Source organism: Ascaphus truei, chromosome 6, assembly GCF_040206685.1.
Source record: "Ascaphus truei isolate aAscTru1 chromosome 6, aAscTru1.hap1, whole genome shotgun sequence".
Taxonomy (NCBI): Eukaryota; Metazoa; Chordata; class Amphibia; order Anura; family Ascaphidae; genus Ascaphus; species Ascaphus truei.
Genome location: NC_134488.1, coordinates 24,643,760 through 24,660,901, shown reverse-complemented (window position 1 = coordinate 24,660,901; position 17,142 = coordinate 24,643,760).

The window sequence follows — 17,142 nt, the reverse complement described above, 5'->3', positions numbered from 1 at the left end:
CTCAGAACATAAATGTAGATAAACATTTTTAAATAGATTGCTAAAAAAAAAAAAAAAGTGGAAGTGTAGTCTTGTAAATAAAAAAAAGTAATGGTGCTCCGCACGCTGCAGTGCCATCAAACTCTGATCGGTATAAATTGTTTTGTTCACATCATTATTTTTCTTAACGTGTGTAAGAGATGTGTGCAGAGGTACATTTAAATGGAGACCGATTAGGGTGAAATGAAATCCTGGCTTTATTGCGCCTGTTCCTTTACCAAGGCAAAACATACAAAAATAAACAAAATAAAGGCCTACTCCACTTTGGAGAAATAACTAAACATTTACTCCAGCCCTTTCTAACTGGGTGGGTAGCTAAGCTGATTACCACCCCAAACAAACAAACAAACAAACAAACAAACAAACAAACAAATAAATAAATATATATATATATATATATAGTTATATAGTTATATATATATACAAAAAGAGGAAAGAAACAGCGCACAACCCTAGGGCATTACCACAAAAATAGGATTTATTATAAAAAGGAGGGGAGACAAAGCCCACTTAAGGATGGTTAAAAATAGAATACATGTAAAGGTATCTTTGCAATTTTCTTTCCTCTTTTTATACAGATTCTTCTTAGGAAGTGATTCTTCCTGGATATAGCAGCCCCCATTCCCTGCTTTTTGGCTTTACAGCACAGTTTTGTGCAGTTGGACTACCAATACTCCTTCTTGTCTCCTGGACAGGATTTGTAACTATATATTGGTTTATATTCTTGATTATTGTTATTTGAAATTTTTTCATTATTATTTTGTATTGCATCTTTATTTTTGTCCAACAAGAAAGTCTCTCATCTGTTTCTGTTGTTGCTGCTGTAGGGGAAGGCCTCTCTGTTCTCCTGGATCAGCATCCTTGTGTGCTATGGCACTCTGTGTCCAGGCATAGAAGTCTTATCCCATTGTCTTGCTGTCAGTATACAGTCCTTCTGTGTGCATCAAGACATCATCTTTTCCTCAGGTCAGCTCAGTTGTGGGCTAAAGAAATCTCTGGCTTGTCTTCCTTCTCCTTATGTCAGCCCACTTGTGAGCTAAGGAATCCCTCTCCTGTGTCTCACATGGGGCTTTTTTTACAGAGCTCTCATTAGTCCAGGTGGAGACTAGTTAATTGAGTGGGTGCAATTAACTCTCTCTCTGCTGGATTCTCAGAGCTCTGAGGCTGCTTTATTTAAACAGGGATACGCCCCTGTTACAATGTGTCCGTTAAATCGTGTTGTCCAACTAACATTACGATCATGCGACTACTGCAGGGGTGGCCAACTCTAGTCCTCAAGGGCCACCAACAAGTCAGGTTTTAAGGATATCCCTGCTTCAGCACAGACGGCTCTTTCAGTGGCTCAGTCATTATGACTTGGATGAATGGAGTTGACCACTCTCAACTAGTTAATGTGTGTCAGATTCATTAAGTACATCATATGTATGAGTACATACACTCATTAAGTGCATCATGTGTATGCGTACATACATTCATTAAGTACATCATATGTATGAGTACATACACTCATTAGGTGCATCATGTGTATGCGTACATACATTCATTAAGTACATCACATGTATGAGTACATACACTCATTAAGTACATCACATGTATGAGTCCATACATTCATTAAGTACAGCACATGTATGAGTACATACACTCATTAAGTACATCACATGTATGAGTACATACACTCATTAAGTGCATCACATGTATGAGTCCATACATTCATTAAGTACAGCACATGTATGAGTACATACACTCATTAAGTACATCACATGTATGAGTACATACACTCATTAAGTACATCACATGTATGAGTCCATACATTCATTAAGTACAGCACATGTATGAGTACATACACTCATTAAGTACATCACATGTATGAGTCCATACATTCATTAAGTACAGCACATGTATGAGTACATACACTCATTAAGTACATCACATGTATGAGTACATACATTCATTAAGTACATCACATGTATGAGTACATACATTCATTAAGTACAGCACATGTATGAGTACATACACTCATTAAGTGCATCACATGTATGAGTACATACACTCATTAAGTACATCACATGTATGAGTACATACACTCATTAAGTACATCACATGTATGAAACACGAGAAGCAATCTTGATGTATTTGACAGACACGGGAAAGGCCGCTAAACGAGTTGGCTCGATGCCGCACATGTCTCTCAGTAGAGATCCCACGGCCCCTAACTTACAAGGCCCTTTTTAATTCCCATGTGCTAGCCATCTGTTTTGGACATTTGAAGGATTTGTACAACCAATCTCAATCACTTGATTTACGCATGGGAATCAATCAAACGAGAGACAAGTTTGTGTAGCTGTCACCCTAACAACAAATATATATATACACCAGTTTTCATATATTCCGACGTATATCATTTCTGACATCACTCATTTAGCGTGTTGAATGTGTTTAGTAATGAAAGTGGCAACACGTTTCTCGACATGGAGCATGGTTATTCTCCCTTCAATCCAACCTTTCCTACAAAATTCAGAGATTAGGAAGCTAGTGGACGTTGCATAAACATTGGAGAGCTCCTGTTGCAAGAATTGTGTAGGGTTAATTTTTTTTTTTTTTTAACAGTTTATTACATAACTGTTTTTAATAATATTCAGGTTTTTTTTGTTTTTTTAATTTATGGCCAAGTTTTATTCCAGTTGAGTTTGCCAATCATAATAGCACCGTGAGCGAGTTATTCTACAAGACACTGAATACATTTCATAGCTGTCTAAAGTCACGGTCATATATTTCAACCTCAGAAACATTTTGTAACTTATCAGCCTACGACTAGAGTGCCCTCTGCAGCCCAAATCTGGAATGACAGGAAGATAACTAATAACATTGAAAGCGGCAAAACATGTGAAATGTTATATATATTTTTAATAAATCAGTTCTGTAGTATGAGATAACAGTGACTGGTTTTTTTTCAATGCCCTTTTAAATAAGTTTTAATATACTGAGCATTCTTTGATTTCTAGAAAAGGTTTTAACCCACCTCCCCAGCAGTGCAAGATCTTTGTAACACTTTCCTGTTTGTGCTCATCTGTTGCCAATATTCCCAACAGTTTCAGTTGTAAACTGTAACAATAGTTAATGTTACCTTAGTGATATAAGGATACATTGTAGCTGGGGCGTTACACTGACTGAAGGATTGATTGAAACTGAAAGGCGGCCATTATGTTAGACACACAAACCAGGATTTTTACAGATTTATAACAGCAGCACCAAACGATTGCCATCTTAGGTAAGAATGTAGAATTATACATTGTAGATCCAAGTAAAATGAATCACAGCACTTTGGATTTTCAAAGGCTGCACTTATAGTGCTGACGCGGCGACAGCGACCCGACGGTGACGTCACACTGCGGTCGCTGGAAAAATCAAATTGACTTGACTTCCAGCGATCGCGATCAAAGCTGCCGCGCCGCTTCTACTATAAGCGCACGCGACGGCAGCAATACATTTGTTTCGCCGCGATGTGTCGCCGGCACTATAAGCGCAGCCTAATGGTGAACCAACGTTTCGGCTGCCCGTGCAACCTTTATCAAAGGAATTATACATTGTCACATGCTTTACATGTGAAGCAAAAGGGGTGGAGGGTGTAGTACTGCTGTCTTAAGTAAACAAATAAAATACCTTGAATAGAGATGAGCGAGATTTAAGATGAACTTCATGAAACAGATGAAATTTGCCATTTTTTTTCACGAAAATGATGGGGAAATCTTCAAGCTTCACAAAACATATTTTTGCCGAGCATTAAAAGGCAATGAAAGTCTCGTGACCCTGGAGAAATGGGCAAAACGGGGAAATCTTTGAGCGTGGCGAGCTTTTTGCAAACATTTTGCGAAATGTAAGAAAAACTTCCCAACATTTGAGGACTTTCGTCCATCTCTAACCTTGAAATACATCACTTTAAATCACGGCACTAATGTGTGCTTCAGATTATCCCATCCCTTAACACAGGGGAGCGCAATCTTTTCCCCCTGCTCCCCCCTGCCGGCTGTCCTGCTCTCCGCGCGCCCCCCTCCTTAACGTGGTTCCCGGCGTCTGGGTTTTCAATCCAGGTGCATATATTATTACTGAGTCCAATTTTCTTTATTTTGTACACCAACCTCTTGTGTGAAACTGTATCAAAAGCCTTTGCAAAATCTAAGTAGACCACATCAACTGCATTACCCTGGTCTAAATTCCTACTTACCTCCTCAAAGAAACAAATAAGGTTAGTTTGGCAAGATCATAAATCATAAATCCATGCTGACTATTACTAATAATTTTGTTTTCCATTAGGTATTCCTGAATATTATCCCGTATTAAACCTTCAAGTAGTTTCCCTACTATTGAAGTCAGGCTTACAGATCTGTAATTCCCCGGTTGTGATCTAGCTCCCTTTTTAAATATAGGCACCACATCTGCTTTACGCCAATCTTGTGGTACTGAGCCTGTGGAAATGGAGTCCTTGAATATTAAATATAATGGTTTGGCTATTACTGAGCTTAACTCCTTGAGAACTCTTGGATGTATGCCATCGGGGCCAGGTGCCTTATTTACTTTAATTTTTTCAAGTCGCTTATGAACTTCTTCCTCAGTTAACCAATTGTTCATTAATATGGAGGTTGTGGCTTCCTCCTGCGGCACTACTATTGAACTTGATTCTTCCCTGGTAAACACAGAGGCAAACAATTTGTTTAATACCTCAGCTTTTTCCTTATCTCCAATAATCTGCCTACCCATCTCACACTGAAAGGGTCCTATATTTTCTTTTCTCATTTTTTTGTTATTAAGGTACTTAAAGAACTTTTTTAGGGTTGACCTTATTTTCTATTGCAATCGTTATTTCATTATCCATTTTTGCTCATTTGATTTCCCTTTTGCAATTTTTGTTACATTCCTTATAATTCTGATACGATGTCTCTGTCCCTTCTGACTTAAAGAATCTAAACACCTTCCTCTTCTTGTCCATTTCCTCCCCTACCTGTTTATTTAGCCCCATTGGTTTTGACTTATTTCTTTTATACTTATTACCCTGATAAGTGTGCTTTTCTAACAATGTTTGAAAGACTGCCCATTTATCTTCTACATTTTTCCCTGCAAAAACATCATCCCATTGTATTACTACTAGATAAGACCTCAGTTTATTAAAATCTGCCTTTCTAAAGTTTAAGGTCTTTGTTGAACCCAAGAAATCTATTTTTTTGATAATTTATTTCAAATGAGACCATGTTATGATCACTGTTACCCAAATGTTCCAGGACTTGTATATTTGTTAATACTTCTACATTGTTTGATATGACCAAATCCATGGGTAATGAATTCCACATTTTAACTGCCCTTACTGTAAGGAACCCTTTTCTTTGTTGCTGGTGAAATTTCCTTTCCTCCAACCTTAAGGGATGGCCCGAGTCCTTTGTACTGCCCGTGGTATGAATAGTTCTTTTGAAAGCTTCTTGTATTGTCCCCGAATAGATTTGAATATAGTTATCATATCCCCTCTTAGACGCCTCTTTTCTAATGTAAATAAATCTAATTTAGCTAGCCTCTCCTCATAAGTTAGATTGTCCATCCCCTTTATTAATTTAGTGGCTCTTCTCTGCACTCTCTCTAGTTCCATAATGTCTTTTCTTAGGATTGGTGCCCAAAATTGTACTCCATATTCAAGGTGTGGTCATACTAATGCTTTGTAAAGGGGCATAATTATGTTTACTTCCCTTCCACCCATTGCCCGTTTGATGCAAGATAAGATCTTATTTGCCTTTGCAGCTACTGCATGACATTGGGCACTATTGCTAAGCCTGCAGTCTACAAGCACTCCTAAATCCTTCTCCATCAAGGATTCCCCCAATATATCTCCTTTTAATTTGTAAATCGCCTTTTTATTCTTGCATCCCAAATGCATAACCTTACATTTATCTGTATTAAACCTCATCTGCCATTTACCTGCCCACGTTTCCAGTCTCTCCAAGTCCTTCTGAAGAGAAATTACATCCTGCTCTGATTCTATTACTTTACACAATTTAGTATCATCAGCAAAGATGGAGACTTTGCTCTCAATCCCAACCTCAATGTCATTAATAAACAAGTTAAAAAACAGGGGTCCTCAATAATGTGGGTCATATATTTGTCTTTAAGCACCCCCAAAAACCTGTTTCCTTTGGTTGTAATGCTAATCTCATTGCCCCAGTCTATGTCTGGATAATTAAAATCCCCCATTATGCAAACATGGCCCAGATTTGATGCCTTCTCCATTTGCAAAAGTATTTTAGCTTCCTCAATCTCACAGATATTTGGTGGTTTATAGCATATTCCCACAAACATTTTTTTTATACTTTTACCTCCACTGGTAATTTCTATCCACAAAGTCTCTACATTTTCATCATTCCCTTCATAAACATCATCCCTTATAATAGGTTTTAGTTCCGGTTTAACATATAAACATACTCCACCTCCCCTTCTATTTGTTCGATCCTTCCGAAAAAGGGAATAACCCTCTAAATTAACTGTCCAGTCATGAGTTTCATCCCACCATGTTTCAGTAATGCCTATGATTTCATACTGCTCCCTTGCAGTTATTAATTCAAGCTCCCCCATTTTATCTGTCAGGCTTCTTGCATTAGCAAGCATGCATTTAAGTTTTTTTTCAGCTTGTACTATTATCTTATCTGCTCCTTCCTTTCTGCGCCCACTTGGTTTAGTCTTTAGAAGTTTTCTAGTATTATCTGTATTTACAGTACTATGGGTGTCTCACAGCTTGTCAAACTCGCACTTGCCCCCATTCTACCTCCATACCACCTTGTATCCTCCTCTATTCCATTTAGTTCATTATCTGTTTCATTCCCCTCCCCCCTCCATCCTAGTTTAAAATCTCCTCCAACCTTTTTAGCATTTTCCCCCTAGCACAGAAGGTCCCTCTTCATTGAGGTGCAATCCGTCCCTAGAATATAGATGGTACCTCTCAGAAAAGGAGTCCCAGTGCTCTAAAAACCCAAGCCCCTCCTTCCTGCACCACTTTCTTAGCCATGCATTAACCTCCCTGATCTCTGACTGTCTCCCTGCGGTAGCGCATGGCACTGGTAGTATTTCAGCAAATACTACCTTGGAGGTCCTTGCCTTAAGCTTTTGGCCTAGATCAATGTAATCATTTTTTAGGACCCTCCATCTTTCTCTAACTTTGTCATTGGTGCCAACGTGTACCAAGACCGCCGGGTCAATCCCAGCCCCCCCAACAATCTGTTTACCCGATCCGCAATGTGCCGAACCCGAGCACCCGGGAGACAACAAACTGTTCGGTTCATGCGGTCCCGGCAACAGATTGCCCTATCTACCTTCCTAATAATGGAGTCCCCTACCACCACAATCTTTCTTTGTATCTGAGCATCCTGAGTCCCCACTGTGCTGGAGGAACTATTCCCCTGGCTGCTAGAGGAATTAGTCTCCCCCAGCCTTGCCATTTCTGCCCCGACATTCCCAATATCTTCACTCAACACGGCAAATCTATTGGGATGTGTCAGCTCAGAAACGACCTGCCTCTCCCTAGTGCCCCTGCTTCCCCTTCTAACTGTCACTCAGCTACCTACCTGCTCCTCACTAATAGCAACCAAGCTACCTACCTGCTCCACACTAACAGCGCCACCATCTGCACCACTAGTCGAAGCAAGGGCCTGCACAGTGAGCTCTAAACCCCTTTCAAGATTGCCAATGTCCCTCAATATTGCAAGTTGCCTCTTCAGATCAGCAATCTCTGATTCTAAAGAGACCACCCGGTCACACCTCTCACAGGGGTATGCTCCTTGGAACAGCTGCTCCAAGTGCACATACATGTGGCAAGATGTGCATTGAGTGGCATTTTCAATCCTGCTCATTCTAGCAACTATGAAGTTTATAAGTACTAACAGTAAACTGTACTTCAATAAACTATACGTTGTTTAACTGCTTCCTTGTTCAAACTGCTTCTGGTTCTAACTGCACAAACTTTAACCAACCAGCACTTCAAATCAACCACACAGATCAGTCAGTACACGCAAGCCCAGGATTCGTTAGAAGCCTCTGTTTAAATAGAGACACGCACCAGGTGTGTTAGGTTATCAATTAACTAACCCCACCCATTGCAGGTGTGTTAGGCCAGCCAATTAACCAACCACACCCACTCTGCCTCGCATCTCTCAGACACGTCTGCAGCCCTGCCTTTCCCCATTATCGCTTAGCAAACAGTGCTTTCACTGCAGCCAGGGATTCTGGGTAATGACATGTAAATGAGCAGTGTGTTCCTCTTTACTTCTCATCCATTTTTAACTTGGACCCCTATGAGCTTATGCTTGCCGCATTACACAGCTTTTCAGCACAGCCCAGGTTTATAAAGTGCACAGTCAGTAACCCTACTCGCACACAGCTGTTTTCAACCTTTTGGGTCTCATCAGTGCGAAGTTGGTTCCTCACAATGTAACGTGAAGCTGGTACGTGGGTTTAACTAGACATTTAAAAGTTATGGTGGGTAAAAAAAAGGGTACAAAAACCCTCCACCGTACAGTGTACAGTAAATAAAAATATCACTTATGCTGCATTTGCATATCAATCCCTTCCATCACAACCCAGCATTATAAATATATAATACCAGTGTTTGAACAGAAAGTAGAATGATTGATGATATATGTAATAGCAACCCAACTTAATTTTTTTTTTGCTGTTTATGATGCTATACAGAATACAGCATTCCTGTAAGCAAAATGTAGGGATTTTCAATATTACTTGTTACCATCACTATTTCCCCACTAGTTAGGGATGCATGCGGGGTTACAAAGCAAGATTACAGAATGATTGGTATATGGGTGTGCAAACTTGCTCGGGTTTGGACTACACTTGAGCATACTGTCCAACTATTCTAATTTATCAAACATAGGCCTAGATTGCCTTCCGGCAATACTCCTCGCAGACCTGTAGGGTCACACAGAGGAGTTAGGTTCAGACCCTGGGACGGTTATAACTAGAACAGTTCATGAGGCCAGCTGCATCTTAGTTTGGGTATGAAACCCCACCCGGTATGTCAGTTCTTTGCTTGTCAAATTTTCTGTGTACAGGTCAGGAGTCAGATTATTCTTTGTTTCTCTAGCGCTGCAACTTTCCCTGTTCCTTTTCACTTAGGCTGCGTCCATGCTTCCGCTGAGCGCGCTTGGCGCGCTCACTGCAAGTAAAATCAATTGGTACGGCCACGCTCACATGGCGTGTGCATGCGCTCGTGAGCATGCACATACGCTCTCCCAAGCTTGGAGAGACAAACAAAATTGACTTTGATGCGCGCTCAGCAACAGAACAAAACCACACACACACACACAGAAATAGCCCCGATCCATGCCCCCCGCTCACGCTTGCAAAATTATGCAGGACACCCTGCGCTCATGCTTGGAGATTTGGTGATGTCACCATTCTCAAGCATGAGCGCGCTCAGCGGCAGCGTGGACGCAGCCTAAGGCTCATAGTTCTACAGATCTTCAGGTACCTTCTTGTTTTTTGTCTTGTATTCCTCTTGCAGTATTTGTCCCATTTATTATTTGTCCCCTGCTACTTGTCACGGGTGCTCACCACACAGAAGACGGGACGGCGAGGCTGAGATGGCTGAAATTAGAGGCTGGGATTAGGAAACACTGACCCAAAGCCGCGAGACTGTGTGCAGGTCCATCGTTGTGTAGCCGGGTTTGGATTGGAGAGGTATGGTTAGTGATTTATACTCGCCGTGGTCAAGGGTTGTAGAATGAGAATAGTTGATATGCGTAGCCGTGGTCGAGTGTAGGTGAATGTGAAAAGTCCAGAATCCAGATACGTAACCGAGGTCAAAGGTAGCAAAACGACAGGAAACCGGGTACAAGGTACTAGGGGACAAGACAAGGTTAGGCAAGAAAGCACAAGCAAAGCAGGACACGGCAAGCAGAAAGCTTGTAGACAACACTTCGTCACAGGGTAGGGACTATTATGCTCAGCCGATTAGGAGAAGGAATCGGTGAGCATACAGTATGAAGGACGGAGAGCCAATCGGATGAGAGGCACAAAGCTGAAGGTGATAATTGTCTCTTGATTGAAGAGCCAATCCAAGATAGATTGCACGGCTGTAGAAGATGGTAGGAATCAGACCACTAGGTTATCACGGGGCGGAGTTGGCAGGTTTATTAGATGAATCAGCTGTTCTGCTGTCAGTGTCAACTCGTGTTCGGATCCTGCGCCTGACAACAAATGGACGGCGCCTGCACACAATCCTGTCAGGGCATGGTGCGTCACCGGAGGTGTAACGGGACACATCACGAAGGCGGGGCCTAAACCTGCTCCTCACACAACTATTGCTCTTTGCATGTAGCACTGCAGTTCCTTGCAGCTAATCTTGATTTATTCTATTATTTACATTTACACAGTTTGCCCCCTGCTTATTATTGCTCTTTTCATGTAGCACTGCAGTTTCTCGCGGTTAACTTTAGTTTGTCTTGTTGTTATTCCCTAAGCATTTATTGCCCCCCTCTTTTTGTCTGTCTCCCTAGTTACTATAGCTTCATGGTGTAGCTCTGCACATGTTCCATTTTTCCCTGCCTTGTTATTTTTGTGTTACATTAAATATCAGTTGTTATATCATTTGGTCTCCTCTCTTTTCAGGGTTTCCATGTTACCTCTGAGGGTTCCATACATCCTGATAAAGTGGTCATCCATAAAACACTTTAAGGCTCATTCACTTGGGCGGTAAAGTGTCTCTCAGCATCAGAAGGTGTTTCATGGATTATCACTGTAGTCTAGAGCTGAAATATATATGATCTAATTTCTCCGATAAATGTTTCTTCCCCCCAATTCATGTTAGATTATGTTTACACTATTTCTCTCCTCCTTTCCTTTCTTAACACTCCCTATAATATGTATAATCTATCGACATGGACACCGTATTTTAGGGAATTGGTGGTAGGGTTACGGTTTTAGCAGTGGGTAGATATGGGATTTGTGTCTAGGCTTTTTACGCACCATAACTTTTTAAATGTCTGGTTATACTCACTTACCAGCTTCATGTTGCATAGCCAGCAACCATCCTCACACACTGATGAAACCAAAAAAGATCACACAGCTGTCTGTGAGTAGGTTTACTGACTATACACTTCTTTAACCCCGGCTGTGCTGAAAAAGCTGTGTAAAACGGCAGGTATACGCTTATAGGGGTCCATATTAAAATGGATAAGAAGTAGAGTGACTCACTGTGAGTGCTCATTTGCATGTCATTACCCAGAATCCCTTGCTGCAGTGAAAGCATTGTATGCTAAAAAATAATGTGGTAAGGCAGGGTCGCACACCTGTCTGAGACATGTAACTGTGCCCAAGAGTGGGATTTTCATTTGCTGTCTAGGATTAGAATTACAGCTAGTGCTAGTGTTAGATGTACAAGCGATATTAACATTAGTTTAGGTATAAAGCAAGAGACTTACTGTACAGTACGTGTTTATCCATCTCAATAGTTGGCATTTATAATACGGTAAACTGCAACATTAGTGCTATTTTAAAGAAGTGGCTTAATAAATAATTAAACGAGGATGCTACAAGTGATTAATTCCATCTAGCCCAGGATTGACCAAAAAAGCAAGTCCTCAAGGGCCACCCAACAGGTCAGATTTTAAGGATATTCCTGCTTCATCACAGTTGGCTCAGTCAATGACTGAGCCACTGATTGAGCCACCTGTGCTGAAGCAGGGATATCTCTAATACCTGGCATGTTGGTGGCCCTTGAGGACTGGAGTTGGACACCCCTCATCTAGCTACTCTACATATCGCAAAGTTGACCCCTTTTTTAATTTTCACCTTTACTGGGCATATTTAATTCTCATTCGTACATATAACAGGGTATGTCCCATGGAACCTTTCTTTCCCCACATAGTATATCTGCTATGTAAGTCCTGTTAAGTTCCAGGCAGGTTAATCTATGGGCCAGTGACCCCCCTTCTGCTATCCTAGAAAGTGAAGGAAGAGAGGTGGTGAGTCATGGCCTGTGTACAGCCCATTAGAGGTGGGTACAGTCCATGAGCCCGCCCCTTCCAGAGTTTTCCTAGGAGGAGCATCAAAGTTAGAGTCTGTCCCTGCTCCTCATGGAGAGAGGAAGGGCTGTAAGTCTCTCCCATCGCGAGGATGAGCTTGCCCACTCTAGGTCCAGGAGGCCTAGAAAACACCCAGACCAAGGCCCCACACTACAGGGGTAGCGCCATCTGAATTCCTGGGACTTCAGAGATCATGCTGCAATGAAGAACTGCTGCAGTTATACACCACAATAAATCCTGTTCAATATGAGCTTGTTAGGTGTCCAGTATGTTTTACAACTATACCTCTGCCTGGTGTCAGTTCCTGGGCAGGAGGGGTAAGGAGTGCAGTGATGGGGGCTGACACCCATACACCCTGGCTTCCATCACAGCTGGAGGCGCTAACACCAAGAGAGAAGAACACAGAGATTCATCTAAGCCTGTCCTGTCTCATTACCACCAAGCAGACAACTCAGTACTCCTGCAGCCTATAGGTATAGCACCACAAACTTGGTAACATGTGTAGATCCCCAGTACCGGTCCCAATATGTGTTACATATACATTACCATTTTTGCAAATATTACATTGAAGGCAAATTCAGAGAATGATGCTGAGTGTTCGTATGTGAATTAGGCAGCACATTTGTAAGTTATATTTAGTACCATTTCTGTGTCCCTCCCTGAAGCTGTTCTTTCCGATTCCTTTTCTTGAAACTGTGGCCAAATTATGTATTGCGGCCAAATCAGATACTTTTTAATCTTTCCATTTTGATTAGGCCCTGGCAGTAGCTGTATGTTGTGTTAGGAAACCAACAGTCCATGATTTTCATATAATGGATGTTAATTTTCTCTCTGTTGTTGTTCTATCTAGCTAGCGCTCTACGCGGCTAGAAACCACGATGGGAATGTGGGGAAAGGGAGCAGAAAGCTGGGTGAATATTCAAACTCCATATCACTTTGTTCTGTCTGGGAGGAAGTCAGGCTGGAGCCGTAACACAGCGGAGCTACTGGCCGTCTGCCTGTTTAGTGTTTAGTAAGGCACGTCCTACACCCAAGAAAACGATAGCCACAAGCCTGCTGCATTCCTATCACAGCACAGACTAACCCCTTTACAGTTAGCCTCAGCCAGTTACTTTCCTCCAATAAATTCTGTTCCTGAACAAATAAGAACATGGGGGTGGAAATCTGGTCTATGATCAGGTTTAATTCAGCTGAAAAATATCTAAATGAATAATAAATAAATAAAAGGAATACATAAACATGTTGTTAGAGGCACATGAAGGTTTCCGTGCACTCAGAGGAGCTACATGTAGAGTTCACCCCATAGTTGCTGGACAGACAAGCTATGTGCTGGAGGCATAGGGGGTCATCATTAAACGGAGGTAGTGCCCATCGTGGGGAATACTGCATGGATACTCATATTGACTTCAATGGGAGTTTCTGGGTAATACTGCCCTGATACTCATTATCACAGTTTAATGAATAACGCCCATAGCCTCCAAAGTGACCAATGAAAAGCAGAGTTCTTTCTTCTTGTGCTAGAGAGTAATTTATAGCATTGTTTCTTGTCTCATATAATGCACTTGATTAAATATATACATCACTGGAAAAAGTCATCAGGAACCAGCTTTTCAAACTCTAGTTTCTGACCAGGTAGTGTTCTTCATTGAAGAAATGTATTAAGCACTAAATGGATTTGATCTGCAATCAAATGCAATGAGAAGGTAATCTTACAGACCCTAACTGGTACCATGATAACTTTTGGGGTCTCTAAAAAGCAGCAACCTCAGCCCTGATAACTCTCTCTCCCCCAGGAAAGATAAATATTCGTTTCTGTCAGGGGGCTCACAATGTAGACCAATGATTCCAAAACATATTTTGAAATGTGCCCAGAAAAACAATTAATTTGCAAATGTGTGGATGCACAAAACTAGTATATCATTAAGATATCTAAACCCAAATGTAATTAACAATATCAGACCCCAAAATACCTTATCAGTCATTAACTTAACTGGCAGTTACTGCTGGATCAGGGTGCAATGCCGTGCATCACAGCTTGACAAGTCCCAGCCAAAGTACCAATGCGGCAGGGGTGCACAAACTGGGGAGCGCAGCATTTTCTGGGGGGGGCAGCGCTTACAGAGACCCCCGCGCTCTTCCCCAAAGCATTTAAATTAAATGCCGGGGGAGCATGCGAGTCCTCTGTATGTCACTTACCTCGTCTCTGGCGGCTTCTGGCGACGCGTAGCCATGGTAACACGGCGTCAAATTACGCTGTGATGTCACATGACGTTGTGACGTCAGTCAACGCCGAAGACAAGGTAAAAGGAGGGGAGCAGGCAGGGGGGCGTAGATGAAAACGTTTGCACACCCCTGCAATAAAGCGCTGGTTAGTATAACTAGGTCCTAATGGTTAGTCCAAAAACAAAGTCTTGATGAGGGTCTCTGCAGAGAGAGAAAATAAATACTATTGCTGTAAATCCATGCACTGTAATAAAACATCTGTGTGTAACACAGTCATGTTAGAAAGATAGAGTAATTGCTTTTTAGAACTGGCCTCCTCATCAACTCTGATCCCACATCCCTGCTGGCGTTAGATATATAATTTGTGCTGTTGTTCTGTCAGTGTTTCTCAGCATGAAATGAAGCAGTGATGAATTATACGCAGGGTCTTTGGAGGAATAGTTTCATTCTAAAGGGTTTCAGTGGCTTAGATAACGAGGATGGAGGTGGTGAAGCCAACAATGATGTTTATTTGATGCATGATTGATAGTGGAATACTGGGAAGCCTGGTCAGCAGTGTTGTGAGCCAAATCACTAATGAGCTCAACAGAGGCTGCAGAAGATAGCATACAGTACAAGGAAACATCAGAAACCCTGTAAGAAAAGAGAGGGGGGTCTAACATTGGGGAAGAAAGTAAGAATTGTTTAAAAAAAAAAAAAAAAAAAAGTAGGTTCTATCATTAGTTTACATGAGGGAGTGAACGGATAAGACAACCAAGGAAAGGCACAAACCCCTTTTTTTTAATTAGGACTAGATCCACAAATCTCCATTAAATCAGGGCTCATTATGTGAGGTTGCCTGAAACAAGAACAGACGTGATGTTGCCCGAGGTTAACACGTATCCACAAAGCTAATTATGTGCAAAAACAATGTCCGAACGAGCTACATTTCATTAGCATAGGCTCCATATCACTTTACAAACCTTTAGTGCATATGTGCATTAAATATTTTAACACATATGCGCGTTAACATAGCAACAAATCTAGCAATGGAAAAAAAACTATATGTAGACATGGAAAACATCAGTTATTCACAGCCCGCACCTCCACCGCCTCTACAGCCAGGGAAAGCAGCACCTACGGTTATATTCAGATTCAGGGAGGAGGAGCTGGACCTGTTAAGTAAATGGCATAGTGAACACTTATGCCAAAATCTTTGGACAGCAGTGGTACCACACCAACACTGCAGATAAGAATACAATTTGGAAGTAGCATGAATGCTCTGGAGCATGCGGTGTGGTCCACAGAGGTGCTAAAAAAAAGTGTGTTAGCCAGACAGCAAACACAAGCTCAAGAGAAAGTTGGCTGACCATAACCCAAGGTCCAGATCGGACCGGAGACGAACCACCTGCAGAACTCCAGCTTGTGTCGTACGAGCGCCACATGATGGAGGTCATATCCACTGCACAAATCGTGGGACTTCTTAATATATACAGTAGATACAGATGACCTGCCTGAGAAGGAAGCTGGTAAGTACTTGAAATCCATACTGGATTACTAACTCCAGGTTCAAAGTGTGAATCTTCCACTCCAGACATACTTCATTTCAGTTGTATCCTGTTTAGGACACTAGAGAAAATGACAATTCAAATTTAGGACTGGATCATTATCACACTCTGAACCTGGAGGTTTTTGTAAAATGGGTATCATACTGTATGTTGATATGACAAACATACAGTATATTCTTCTGTACTTATAAAGGTAAGTTTTATAAGACATCTAATACCACATTTGCAAATGAATCCATATATTGTTAAAACTTTACATTTGTAGATGACATTATATATATAAATGTAAGTTAAGACATGTTCCATCTGGAAAATTATCTTTCTCCTGTTATTTACATACATTGAATGTGTGTATCAACTTGAGGTGTCATCTCCAGGGCCGCCAACAGGGTGGGTCTGCCGGGGTTGGCGTCCCGGGCTGGTGAGTCAGGGGGCCGGGCCCCCTGCGTGCCCGTGTAATAATAATAAAAATTGTCAGAAAAAAAAATGCTGCAGGGTATGGCGGCGGCAGCGCAATTGGGTCCTCGGGCTTGTTGTGCAAAAAAATAAGCCGGCCGGCAAAACCCGTGCGCATGTGCAGAGGTCTCGGCGCACATGCGTAGGGAAGCACGGTAGACCCGCTCCCCCTGCTCCCAACATGGGACGGAGAGGAAGCGCAGTGGCGAGTCCGCACCTGCCAACCCAGCTCCCCTCGCGCCAGCCTCCTCGCAATCTTGCTCCCCTCGACCAGGGGCCGGGTTGGGGGAAACTAAATGCTCCCGAGGGAATTTGCCCGTCAGTCTTGCTCCCCCCCGAGCTTACCTCTTGCCCCCCCCCCTTGAGCCTACCTCTCACCCCCCGCCCTACATTACATTCGCCTGTATCCACGACTATGGACGCTCAACTGTTGTTGTTAATATTTCGATGGCTCAGTCATAACCGTTCTTGCATGGAAGCTAGTGGCAGGAGTTGACTGTCTTGACACTGCCTCCGTAGGAAGAATCTCAAGGGTAGATGACTGTTGAGGTGGAGTGGAGTTCAATTGTGGGTCCTCTAGTATCTCCCTAAGTCAAAGGTTAACAGTTTCATCCCCATCATCATCAAAATCCCGGTTTCTCCCTTTGGCAACAACTCCACCTGCACTGGTCCTAAAGGAGTGGCAGCTGGCATTTGAGATGTTTCAAAAGAAAGGTAAATACATCAATTTAAAAGCGATGCCATTATTCAAATGTAAGTGTTTTTAAAATTACACATTAAAAATATTTATGTTTCTCAAATATGCCATATGA